This window comes from Sarcophilus harrisii, chromosome 4 (assembly GCF_902635505.1).
Source record: "Sarcophilus harrisii chromosome 4, mSarHar1.11, whole genome shotgun sequence".
In the NCBI taxonomy this organism is placed as follows: Eukaryota; Metazoa; Chordata; class Mammalia; order Dasyuromorphia; family Dasyuridae; genus Sarcophilus; species Sarcophilus harrisii.
This window is the reverse complement of record NC_045429.1, coordinates 216431017-216443237: the sequence shown is the minus strand read 5'-3', so window position 1 is coordinate 216443237 and position 12221 is coordinate 216431017. Positions and strand designations below refer to the sequence as shown.

General features: G+C 39.7%; 1 protein-coding gene across 3 annotated transcripts in view; it reads right to left on the bottom strand.

The window, feature by feature from the left end:
- BACH2 (BTB domain and CNC homolog 2) overlaps window positions 1-11499 on the bottom strand; it is a 416861-nt gene extending 405362 nt beyond the window's left edge. For all 3 annotated transcript variants that reach the window (XM_031964518.1, XM_023503111.2, XM_023503110.2), the window contains exon 1: window positions 11031-11499. The gene's annotated coding sequence lies outside the window, so the exon portion shown is untranslated. The remainder of the gene's footprint in view (window positions 1-11030) is intronic.
- Window positions 11500-12221: the final 722 nt, after the last annotated feature.

The window sequence follows — 12221 nt, the reverse complement described above, 5'->3', positions numbered from 1 at the left end:
TAAAGAACTTAAAGAAAAAAATCTGAAAAACAATGGCACTGATATTTTTTCAATTAAAATTAAATATTCAAGAATAATAGAGAATTTCAGGGTCACTACCACTGATAAGTGACAAGAATTCCTAATTATAGACCTGGTGACTTCCGCCTGAGGCTTTAGTTTAAAAGTCAAATAAAAGAGTGACTTGCTAAAATGTGCATGCTTCCAAGTCCAGTATTTGAAAGAATATAGGGAAGATTGGTGCTCCCTGTCAAGTTTATTATAACATGAAAGAAAAGCCATTTTTCCTTTATATACCAAAACAGTTATTATCTTCTAATCTGTAAAGTTAGATTACTCTGACCAGGAACAGAATTTGAGCAGGCAATGCTTACCACAAGAGCCCTCTCTACTTCCCAAAATGCCCTTCACCACCAACCAGTTGATATTTAAAAGTTGACCAGTCAAGTATTCAACTCTTTGGAATAATTCAGCTGTCAGCTATTAAAATGCAAACACCCTGATGAGAAATAATGTACTAAATAAAAATCTTTTTACACCTAAATGCACATGAGTTCTCATCAGATTCCTGAATTTGGTAAAAGGGGCTTTAAGAGGATGATCTAATCCAAACTTCTCATTGTACAGATATTGAAAATAAGGCCCAGACAGTTATGTGATGGGCACAAGATTACATATGGTACAAGTAGCAAACAAGGACTCAAACCCACCTCTTCTGCCTCCAAATTTGATGCCCTTTCATCTATATCAAATGTTTCTTCTTTTGAGAGCTTGTTTTGAACAAGTGGGGAAGCAAGAGAGAAAAGTATTTGATGAAACCAGGTAAAGGGTAATGGATTGTGAAGGGAGGTCAATAAAAAAAAGAGGTGAAAGGTACAGGAAAAAATAAAACACCCCTCTTTCAATTTTTTGAATTATAATTTTTCCTAGGGACAGCTGAGACTTTGGCCTCTTCAAATCAGATGATTGGAAAATAGAGAATAATTTCCCAATACCTACATTTTTCTTTCCTGAATAAGCAATAGGATGCGGCATATTTAATTTCATGTTTCACAGTCTGACTCTTCAGTGTTCACTGATTTGCATGATATGGAATCTTGAACCTATATAGACATTCTTCAAATCAATGCAAGTAATTCTCTTAGTAAATCAGCAGCTTTAATTTAAGCTCATCATTGTTTGCATAGAAATCTGTATGCACTCATCTACTTGATTTTTTAAAAATCACATAAAGCCCCCAACAGTGATGCACTAAGTATCACTATTCAGCTAACTACAAAGATTCCAATTCAACTAAATAGCAAAAATGAGGCTACTACTTTCAGACATTTTATAGTTCCTCAGTTAGAACTTCAAATGTGAACTTAATATTTAGACAGCTGCCAGGGAATATCTTTTAGTTGAAAATGAAGAAATGGTAACCAGAATGGACAGAACATTGAGAAAGCATTCTGAACAGTAACCCTGAAAACCTCAGGTAACCAGAGGGTCATTGCCCACTGAACTACCCCAGTCTAGTTCTTTAAAAATCCATTCAAACCTTTAGTAAAGAGTTGCAACACATTAATCTGTAAAGATAATATTTTCCTGAAATGGACTATAACAAGAATAAAGGTCACCTACTTTTATCTGTTACTGGAAGCCAATATTTATAATAGTGTGCTTTAAAATGATTATGTCTAAATCAAGTTTTCTTCCTCAGAATATTAATATGCCAGTTGGGTGAATTGTTGACTTCACTTTCTTCCATCTAAAACACTAAAATGAGATATTCCTCTACCATCCTGTAATTCTTATTCTTTATCCTCTAAATCAGGGCTTCTTAAATTTTTCCACTCACAACCTTTTTCCTCAGGAGAAATTATTACATGATTCCAGATATATAGGTATATAAAACTGGTATACAAATAAAACATTTCCTTATAACAAATCATAATTTTGCAGCCCCCACATTTAGTTACAAGTCTTCATATGTGATCAACAAACCATAGTTTAAGAAGCTAGGCCCTAAATGAAAAACAAAATGCAAAAAAACAGTTCACAAATAAATTTTTTTGAAATTTCATCCTTTGCATAAAAATAAATCATTTCTTAATATCACCAGGTGATCAAATTACAACCATTTTTCAGAATTTTAAAAATATACTATATTCAAAAAACAATCTTTTAAAGTAAAGATAGATAATAGGAGTAGTATATTAATAGAATATACAATTAGTCTTTGGTAATATATGCTGTGGCCTATTTATGTCTACCCTGCATCTCTCTTGCCCACCTGCAATTGTGATTCTTCAAAGACTATGATACTTCACAAGAAGGAATATATAAAGAAGATACTTTCAAAGACAAAGATGTCTGGAAAAGAAGGTATCTAGAGTAAGGGATATCAGAAAAGTCTAAAAGCAACCCTGGTATCTTTTTTATTGTTAAGACACTGAGAGGAAGGCCCCAAAATATTGGATAGAAACCCTGTGTTAAATAAGATTTATAGGAGTAAAGGGATAAGAGTCACCCAGGATAAAAAGGTGTGCATCTGGTGCAAAAACTCACATTGATGAGATCACAGATTCATTGACGTTAGAAGTTAATAATTTACTACAAGTTCTTCATTCAAGTGTCTTGGATAATGAGGCATGCAATGGCTCTCAAACACTCTGTTCCAGGGACAGTTACACTGCTTTGGATTAAAACTGTCATTACAGAACCAAGCTTGGAAAAGAGATTTTAAAAAATCACTTGATTTTTGCTATTTAATTTCTTATCATGTAAAAATGATCAAAATATTTTAAATTATCAAAATAGGAGTAGACACACATCAAAAATATGATCTATAACCACTGTAACCCTGTATCTTAAAGAGATCACACACAAAAAAGGGAAAAGGACTCAGATGTTCAAAAATATAGAGGTAGTGCCAAAGAATTGGAAATTGAGGGGCTACTATCAAATGGGGAATGACTGAACAAGTTGTGGTATATGATTGTGATGGAATACTATTGAGCTAATAAAAATGATGAACAGGATAGTTACAGAAAAAACCTGGGAAGGTTTATATGAATTGATGCAAAATAAAGTGAGCAGAACTAGAACATTGTACAGTAACAACAGTATTGTAAAAATGATCAGCTGTGAAAGTTAGCTACTCTAATTCCAATACTCTAATTTATCAGCCATGATAAAAAATGCTAGCTACCTTCAGAGAAATAACTAATGAACTCTGAGTGCTGCTTGAAACATACTTCTTTTGAATTTTATTTTTCTTGGGATTTTTGTGTGTTTTCTTTTGCTATGTGGCTAATTTGGAAATGTTTTACATGATTTCATATAGATAATATTATATTTCTATGTCTTCTCAAAGGATGAGGGAGAGGGAAGAGTGAGAGAGAATTTGAAACTCGAAATCTAAAAAGAATAAAAAAATTTTGCATACAATTGGAAATGAAATAAATTAAAATATATACATATTTTTAAAAGAATATGGTTTGTTCTCTTCCATCCCCAGGATGGCAACTGATTATTTTCAAAATTTTTAATTAAAAAAAATTACAACTTTACTTCCAATTGTCAAAGAGATACAATTAAATTTTAGCAATGAAATTCTGGGCCCTCTTTCAGGCACATTATGATAAGGCAAAGTGGACAAAGCAACCTCCAGGGCCACAGAGAGTGAAAAGATTCCTGAGATGGGAGATGATTAATAGAGCTAGAAGAACTAAGTCTACAAAGTTAGAGCTAGAAGGGAATTTAAAGACCATTTAATCCAACATTTTAATTTCACAGATGAGGAAATAGGAATCAAGGGAGATTAAGCAATCTGCTTGAAGTCACACAGATAATAACCAACAAAGACAGGATTCAAACTCTGGTCCCCCCAACTGCAGATGGAACACTTTTTTCTCATTATGTTGCCACAAAGAAAGAGGGAGAGGCACTTGTTTCAGAGTGGCAAGTTTGATAAAGTGACGCGCTGTCTCAACAGAGAGATATTTCTGCAGCCCTAACCCATTTGGTGAGGATACATATACATGCTGACAAGTCTGAAAAGGTAATGAATGTTTTTGGACACATGGGAGTAAAAGTGAACATTCTGTAAGTAAATTCTACATATAGGGAAGGGCTTTCAGTAATGTCCTACTCTGATGCCCGACCATGGTGACGACGTGACTGGGAGCCCTCTAAGCTATTCCCATAGAACACAAACTCAGGCAGCTCCTACTCCAAGCTCCAAATTTGGGCCCACTGATTATATGGGGGTCTGACTTCAGAGTTCCAGCCTAGTTAAATTGAGATAAGTTCATTACTAGCAGACAGCCACTTATAATGATGATTATGACTTTTTTGGTCATAACAACTCATGAAGCTCTCTGATAATGTGCGAAAGAATACATGATGATCCACACTGTTGAAGGGAGCACCCACATTGATAAAATTGCCAAACTTCTAAAGAGATATCTTGAAAACAAGAGGAATGTGGGCTAATAGGTGGAACAATGGAGCAGTTATGATGATCGCCAATTTTCCAATTCCACTACTGACTCATTCAGTAACCTTGGGCAAACTACATTAATTCTGGTTTCCTTACATGTAAAATGGAAAAAGAATAAAGATAACCCAGCTATGCTTTACTTTATGAGGATATTATGAGGACTTATATTATGTAAAAGTTAAGATGGTCTGTGGGAGATAAGAAAGAAAAACTGAAAAAAGCTTCTATAGCAATAACTAGGGGAAAAAGGTCAGGGAGAAGAATTTGAAAAGGACCATAAAGAAGAAATTCAGTAATATGTCACAGACTGGAATCAGCAACTGTCAAGGGACTAGAAATGTTTTCTTCTGCTGACAGTCAGAGTTTGTCATGTGGCAGTCAAAGGCTTAGAACAAGAAGAAAGGAGAGAAAAAGGAGATATGACAGGGCTCAAAAGTAAAGGAATAAATAACTTTTTAAAAAAGGAAAGTAAGAAGGAAATGAAAAGAGAGGGATGTGACTGGCAAAGATATTTCTTTTCTTTATTTCCCCTTCCCCCCAAAGATTATAGTAGCTGTTGTTTCTCTTAAGATTTCCAAGAGAACAGGGTGGTCAGCAGAGGAAGAAAATAATCTGTTAGAGAGATATAGAAAGGAAAAGGACTGATCACAGACCCAAAGGCCAATTTATTATGAGGATAAGATACAAAGGAAACATTACCAAGGGATTACATACTGCCTGAACCTTGATTGCAAAGTCACTTGGGAAGGCTGAAAGATATTTTGGCACTGATTCCAGTGGCATGGATGAGAAATGACAAGAGCTTTCAGAGTGAAGTGATTTATTGTTTTGGAAGAAAACCTAAGGAGAAAAAAGAGTGAATTGCTGCCTATATCTTTCAGCAATACCATTAAGTTGGAGCAATTTGGAGCAATGGAGCAATTTACATAGTATTTAGAAATAATATGGTCATTAGAGAGAATACTGTTGTATAGATACAACATGATATAGCATGATTATAAGCCAACTTTTTACTAAAATCTAGTACCAAATAATAAGTCTAAGTTTCTGGCTAGCCTTGACTTTCTTTTGAATTTTATAAGTTAAAATAACTATAGCTGACTTGTCAACAAAACACTACATAAGATTATTTTTGTAAACTAGGTTTAACAAGTGAAGGGACTTTAGAATGTACCTATTACAATCCCATAATTCAAGAGATGAGGAAACACCTTCATTTTTCAATATTAGAAATTTGAGGGTACACAGTTCCTGATTTGTCAGGGCCAGAATTCAGATACAGGCTCTTTTGATTTGAAGGCCAATGCTTTTTCAATTATACCATACTGACTCACTTCCATCACCCAAAATTCATGTTTTGTAATACATTTGCACCCTAGACAAAGACATGTAAGGTAAGAACTGATCTGATCTTCTGAATCAGTTTTGGCTAGCAGTATTAAAATACTAAATTCAGTTTGGAGATAGTTTGACATTATACAAATTAGCTGTATAAAATGCTTGTTAATTGAAAAAAAAATCAATTTAAAAATCAAGGCAAATTAGCTAGATAACTACTTAAATTGCCCAAAATTTCAGGCATGCTTCCTTGCAATCCAGTTTTCAACTGCCACTAACTTACTGATTGTATATAATTCTATTATGTTCGACTTTGTCTTTATCCCAGTAATTCACTGTTAAGTGATTAATAAGTGTTTGTTAAATTGAATTTAGCATGCTGAACTATCACCCTAAATTTATGTCTGACTTATTCCTCAGGCTTCAGTGTGACTACTCTGACCTCAAATTGCTCTGATCTAAGCCTAGTTTCTTTTTATACAAATTCAACAAATATTTATTAAGCAAGCTACCAAGTATAAGGCACTGTGTTAGGTCCTAGAGCTTCAAAGACAAAAAGGCAGGCTCTACCTTCAAGCAGCTTACATTTTCTGAGGGGTAAGAATGATGGCAAGAACATAATATGAATAGAGAAAATCAACATAAACAAGATTCTTGAGGAGGATGAGAGCTGAAATAATTAAGTGGTTTAGGGAAGGTTTCACAGAAGCCATATCGAGTCTGAAGAGAACTGGAAGGATCAAATTCTTTGCACATAAAATTCAATTTTCAATTTGTGGAAGGAATCACTTGGGGGAAAAATATCACAAGCCAGTTCTCAAATCAGTTAGACTTCTTATCTAGCACTCTTAGTAACTTTTCTACCTTCAAACATGCACTGTCTCATGCATTTACATTTATTGTACATGGAACCTACTTCCTAGGGTTATTATGAAGATCAAATGAAATGATATATTCGTAAAGCATTTAACAAACCAAGATAAAAGCTGGCTACTGTTTTTAGTTACTATTATTATTACCACTTTATTAAACCTTAAATTCTCTAAGGTCAGGAAGCAATGTCTTGTTCATCTTAGTAATGTTTTCAGTACCTAATATATTATTACACTTCATGTAGCAGATTCTTAATAAAGGCTTTCTGAATAAATAAGTACTTAAGGCCTTCAGATATCCCAAAGTCACATAATCATAATAACTAGCATTCATATAGTATTTTAAAGATCTTCAAAGCATTTTACAAGTATAATCTAATTTTATTCTCAAAAAAACCTGGGAAGTGCTATTATTTATTTCCATATTTTATAGATGAATCTGAGCCCCAGAAAAGTTAAATAATTTGTCTGGGATCACAAAGTTAGGAAATGTCTAAGGCTGTCTTTGAACTCAGATCTTTCTGAGTTCAGGATGACTGCTCTCTCCACTATGCCACCGATTTTTATTATATTTAATCCATAACAAGCAAAAGACAGATGTAATCATATTATTAAAATAGAATGTATTTCTTCTCAAATTTCATCTGTGTCCCTGGTACAATTTATTAATATTTATTCCCATTAATTCACAAAATATACGCAAAAGCTAATAGGGATGCAAGTATAAGTCAGTCAACTTTGTTTATCTCCCTTTCAATTCTATTGACCTCCTAGAAGTAAAAGTATCCCTGATAAAAACTGAAGCCAGAGCCGGATGTATGTTGCATTTCCTAAAATAAAAACTTGATACATGCTGGGTTACCTGCCCATTTGAGTCTGAGTCCATACCAGTGAAATTCAGCTAGAATGAAATAATTGCCAACAATGAAAATTGATCTAAAACCTTTTGTTGGCTTCATAGGAGGCTCTCTGATGTGATCATCACAAATGCAAATGAATAACTCACTCCCTCTAGCTCTATAGAGAGTTGCTAAAGAGGTCCAGAAGTGAAGTACTGGCTCAGCATAGATGTGAACATGAACCTGACCATCTGGCTCTATGTAACTCACTTTGATCACAAAATGAATTGCAACAAATTGAAGAGGACATGGTTGGAGTGAATTATCTCATCAGTAATCTGAACCTCTTCTTAAGCAGTTATTATCAGGTGGATATGTTTCCTACCATTTTTGAACAGACATTTTTCTGAAGAACTGTAATGGCTCATTAACATCCATATCTGAATAACAATACTTTTTTGCACTTATATGCTGCCTTTCATCTGGGGATTTCAAAGCATTTTGCAAATAATTAAGCCCCACACAAAGGGCTCAAGAGGTGAAGCAAGGCTAGGAAATTGCCATATTGAGTTCAAGAAAACGATGATAAATGATTTCTGAGCAGTAACAAGCACTATTAGAAACAGACCTTTCCCCCTACCTATCTGTATCTCTTATTCACCCCCTCCCCCTTCTTTCATTTTTTTTTTTTGACACTGTAAAACTATCAGAAAATTGTGCCATTAAGTTTGGTTAGATTCAAGATGTGTATGAAGAATATTCTGTACATATAATATCAATGTATACAATAAATGACATTTTCATCTTTGAATACGGAAAACAGTCAAAATTTCAGAAATAAACACTCATTGCTAAGGAATCAAATAACAAATATGAAACATTCTAATATCTAACATGAAAAGTCTGTTTGAATAAAACCTCCAACTTATTTTTTTCTCTCTCAGTATTGAAAGCAATTATTCTATGGTGTTGCAGTTAACACTTGAATTCCATCTCTATGAGACCATTTTTAAAATGCTATCTAAATTCTGAAAGCACTAAAAGAAACAAAGTAAACAATCCACTTAAAAAAATCAGAATGCTTTAAGCAAGGATCTTCCAAGTGAAAAACACTTTTTCCACTAAAAGTTTTATGGTGAAATTATAAACTATTGAAAAACTGAATTTTTAATGAAAATGCTGACATACCTTTAACTATAACAGCCTGAATAACAACACTGTAATTTAGCAATCTTTCTTACATACTAAAGACTGAATCTAATAAGATGTCATTTTTTGACTCACATTTTCACCTGAAAGAATGAAAAATGCAGTTTACTCCAGAACTGCCAGGATTTCTGTAATCAGGGTAGGGTGATCTCACAATAACCAAAGCATTTTTTAAGAAAGACACCCTCTGGATTACAAAAATAGCCTGTTCTACAAAAGGAAAGAAGCATGATTTCACACTTAGTTTCTTTCATGACAGCCCGAGCCTCTGCAGCAAACTGCCTTTCCTACATGTTACATTTTAATGATCTGAGAAAATCGTTATCAGAGTTAACATCTCTAATTTTACTCTAAACAGACAAAAGCAAAATATCTCATTAAGCATCATCTTCACCAGGGTTCCCACTAGGCAGGAAAGGATTTTTATTTGAAGTAATTACCCTTTTTAGTTAAATACACTCAACAGATGAAATTTACACAGAGCGTGAGAAATTCATCACCAAAGGTGATGTCTAAGAAATGCAATTTCTAACCACGGAGCACTGTTCCGATCTGAGGTTTTCCGTGATGGACCATTTAATAGATGGTTCTACTCCTGGCACACTACCAGTCTGGAAAGAGCTGGCTGGCAGGCTGGGTTTTTGAATACCCAGCAAAGAAATTAAAAGTCATCTAAGTATCTCAATCCAGGTCAACTTCATCTAAGTTGTAAAAATCATCTAAAAGACAACTAAGTGCAAGACACCAAACATCATCTACAACAGGGGAATATAAACATATCACTACCCAACATGAGTGGACATCCTCAATATTATTAACACTTCCTTGGGAGTCAGCACTTCTTTGGCAAGGTAAGGTTCGAATTCAGAGTGAGACTGGGTCACCAAGATGCTCTTTTGGTTTCCCTCTCCTAAGATTTTGGCTGGATGGGTGATTTATGAATTGCAAAAACAACATCTCCTTTCAAACTCCAGCTTCCACTGACGACTCTGGCCAGTGTCACAGATTGGGGGGGGGGGGGGGGGAAGGGCGGGCGGGAGAAGAGGGAGGATAAGGCACGCTGAGGGATTCAGAACACTTTTGATTGACAATTCCCTGGCCTGCGGATGGGAGGCGTAAATCTTTAATAAAAATTCTTCTGCAGCAGAGAGAAGCTTAGGATTTCGGGGCGGGAAGCACGGCGGAGCTGGGCGAGAGAGTAATGACACTTTTATGCAGGATGTTTAAAAGGAAATCCCTCTCGAAAGAGCTCACTCCAGTCGAGATGCCAAACGAACACTCACAAACAGCATTCTCCCTGAGACTAATTTGGGTACTCTTCCCCATCCCCCATTCCTGCCACCACCACCCCCAAAGGCCAGAATTTGCTGCGGGTGACTCCAATTCTTTCTCCCTCCCCAACACCGAACTTGTGCATTCTCCCCACGCCTGCGGCGGCTGGAGTCCAAGCTGACCGGCGGCGGCAGCAGATAGATGACAGCTGACGCAAAAACTGCTCGGAGGGGGCCGAGTCTTGGCCAACGGACTTCGAGCCATGGGTTTAAGCGCGGCGAAGGGAAAAGGGAAGGTGGTGGCTGGGGAAGGGAGGAAAAAGACCGGGTAAAGGGATGGAGAATAGGTGGTGTGGCGATCTTGGCCACTCCATCCCACCGCTCCCAGCTCGGGTTAAAAGGCCTGCAGATCTGACAGCTGCTTTGCTCTGCTGGCACAAAACAAAAACCTCTCTCTCCAACACCTCCCTGAACCCTCTCGCACGCCTGACTTATTACCCTCCGCTCCTCCTCCCCTGCTGTTCCAAAACACCCATCGACACATGCAGAATATAATAAAGATTTTCCCCGACTACAAACGACAAGACGATTACACACACACACACACACACACACACACACAGCCAGTGTCCGTGGGGGAAGACCTCCCATTTCCTTCCCCATTCCCAGAAAATGTCATAAAAGCCCAAGAGGAGGGTGCTTTGCAAAGAATCGCTCGCTGCACACTCAGCGAGCCGGACGGACCCCAAGAGATCTTTCCTTTCCCACTCCGGTTACGCCTGCCTCTCTTCGCCTCGCCCTCCCCTTTCTTTCTCCCCAGAACCACACAATCCTCTTCAGCTCCAGTCCCCTCTCCATTCAGCCCTTTCTCCGTCCCCCTCCCTCTCCCCCAATGTCTCTTTTCCCACTTTGGAAAGGGTTCGTCCCCTCCCTTAAGGTCAGCCACGCCGAAAACTTCCCCCGTCACCCAAGCGCCCGGGAAAAGGCAAGCTTGCAAAGAGAAAAGAGGACTCACCTTTTCCAGGAACTTTGCGCCTTTCCCTCCTCTCTCTCTTGCCGTCCTCAGGCTGGCGAGCACCCCCCGCCCACCCCCCGGCCCCGGCTTCGGCCGGCCAGCCGGTGTGTGGCTTTCGGTTCGGGGGTTACCGAGTGAAACCCGGCCAGACAGGCATCACATGGCAGCTCGTTCCCAACCCCCCCAAGTCCGTAGGGAAAGGGAGGGGAGTAGAGGGGAAATGTAACAAGGGAAGGGGCGAGGGAGAGACTAGAGAGCGGGTGGAGGAGGTAGGCGGCTGCAGGGGGCCGGGAGTGAGGGTGTTTGGCTGGCGGGGAAGAATCGGTGTCACACACGAATCGAGCTCCGCCGTGGGCTTATACTGTTCAATGCTGCTGTTTGCAGGAGGCAGTGGCGGTTGTAAGCTGGGTCGTCCGACGGCGGCGGCTGCTGCTGCTGCTGCTGCTGCGGCGGCGGCGGCGGTGGTTCTCGCAGCCCCGGCGTGCGCGGCGGCGGCGGCTGCTGCTGCTGCTGCTGCTGCTGCGACGGCTGCTGCTGCTGCTGCTGCTGCTGCTGCTCCGGCGGCGGCGGCGGCGGCGGCTCAGGCAGGCGGCTCCTCGGTTCTGTTTGTTACTCGCTCTCCCTGGCTCGCGCTCTCTCTACGGAACGCCCACACTCTCAATCGCTACATTGTTGACATTCGGGGGCTGACGTCACCCCACTCCCCATTCACAATAACTTTACGGGATTCGGGTAGCGCAGCCTCTCCAGCCGCTGGGGTACCGTACGCTCAGAAACTAGCGTAAGCCGCTCCGCGAATAGCGCTCCGGGTTCGGGCGAGGGAGGGGGAGGGGGGAAATGGGAGAAAGGAGGAGGGGGGGAGCCCGAGCGAAAGGGAAGAGGAGGGGGGAGGGCCCCGGGCGCGCGCACTCCGCTGGCTCGCTCGAGGTGGCGCGCGCTTCACGGCGCCGCCTGCTGCCGCGGCCGCTCGCAGCCGCTTTCCTTCCCCGCGTGCAGCGGCCGCCCTATTGCTCCCGCCAGCTTGCGCTTTGTCCTACTGGCGCGGGGTTTCCCTGCAGCTTTGGGGAGCTCTGCAGCAGCCGGGTCCGCGCGCTGCCGGATCGTTCCCGGGCTCACGAAGCTGCAGCCCGGTGTTCTACCGCAGCTCCGAAATCTCTTTGGCCAGCGGAATTCGGGGGTGTGTGGGAGGTG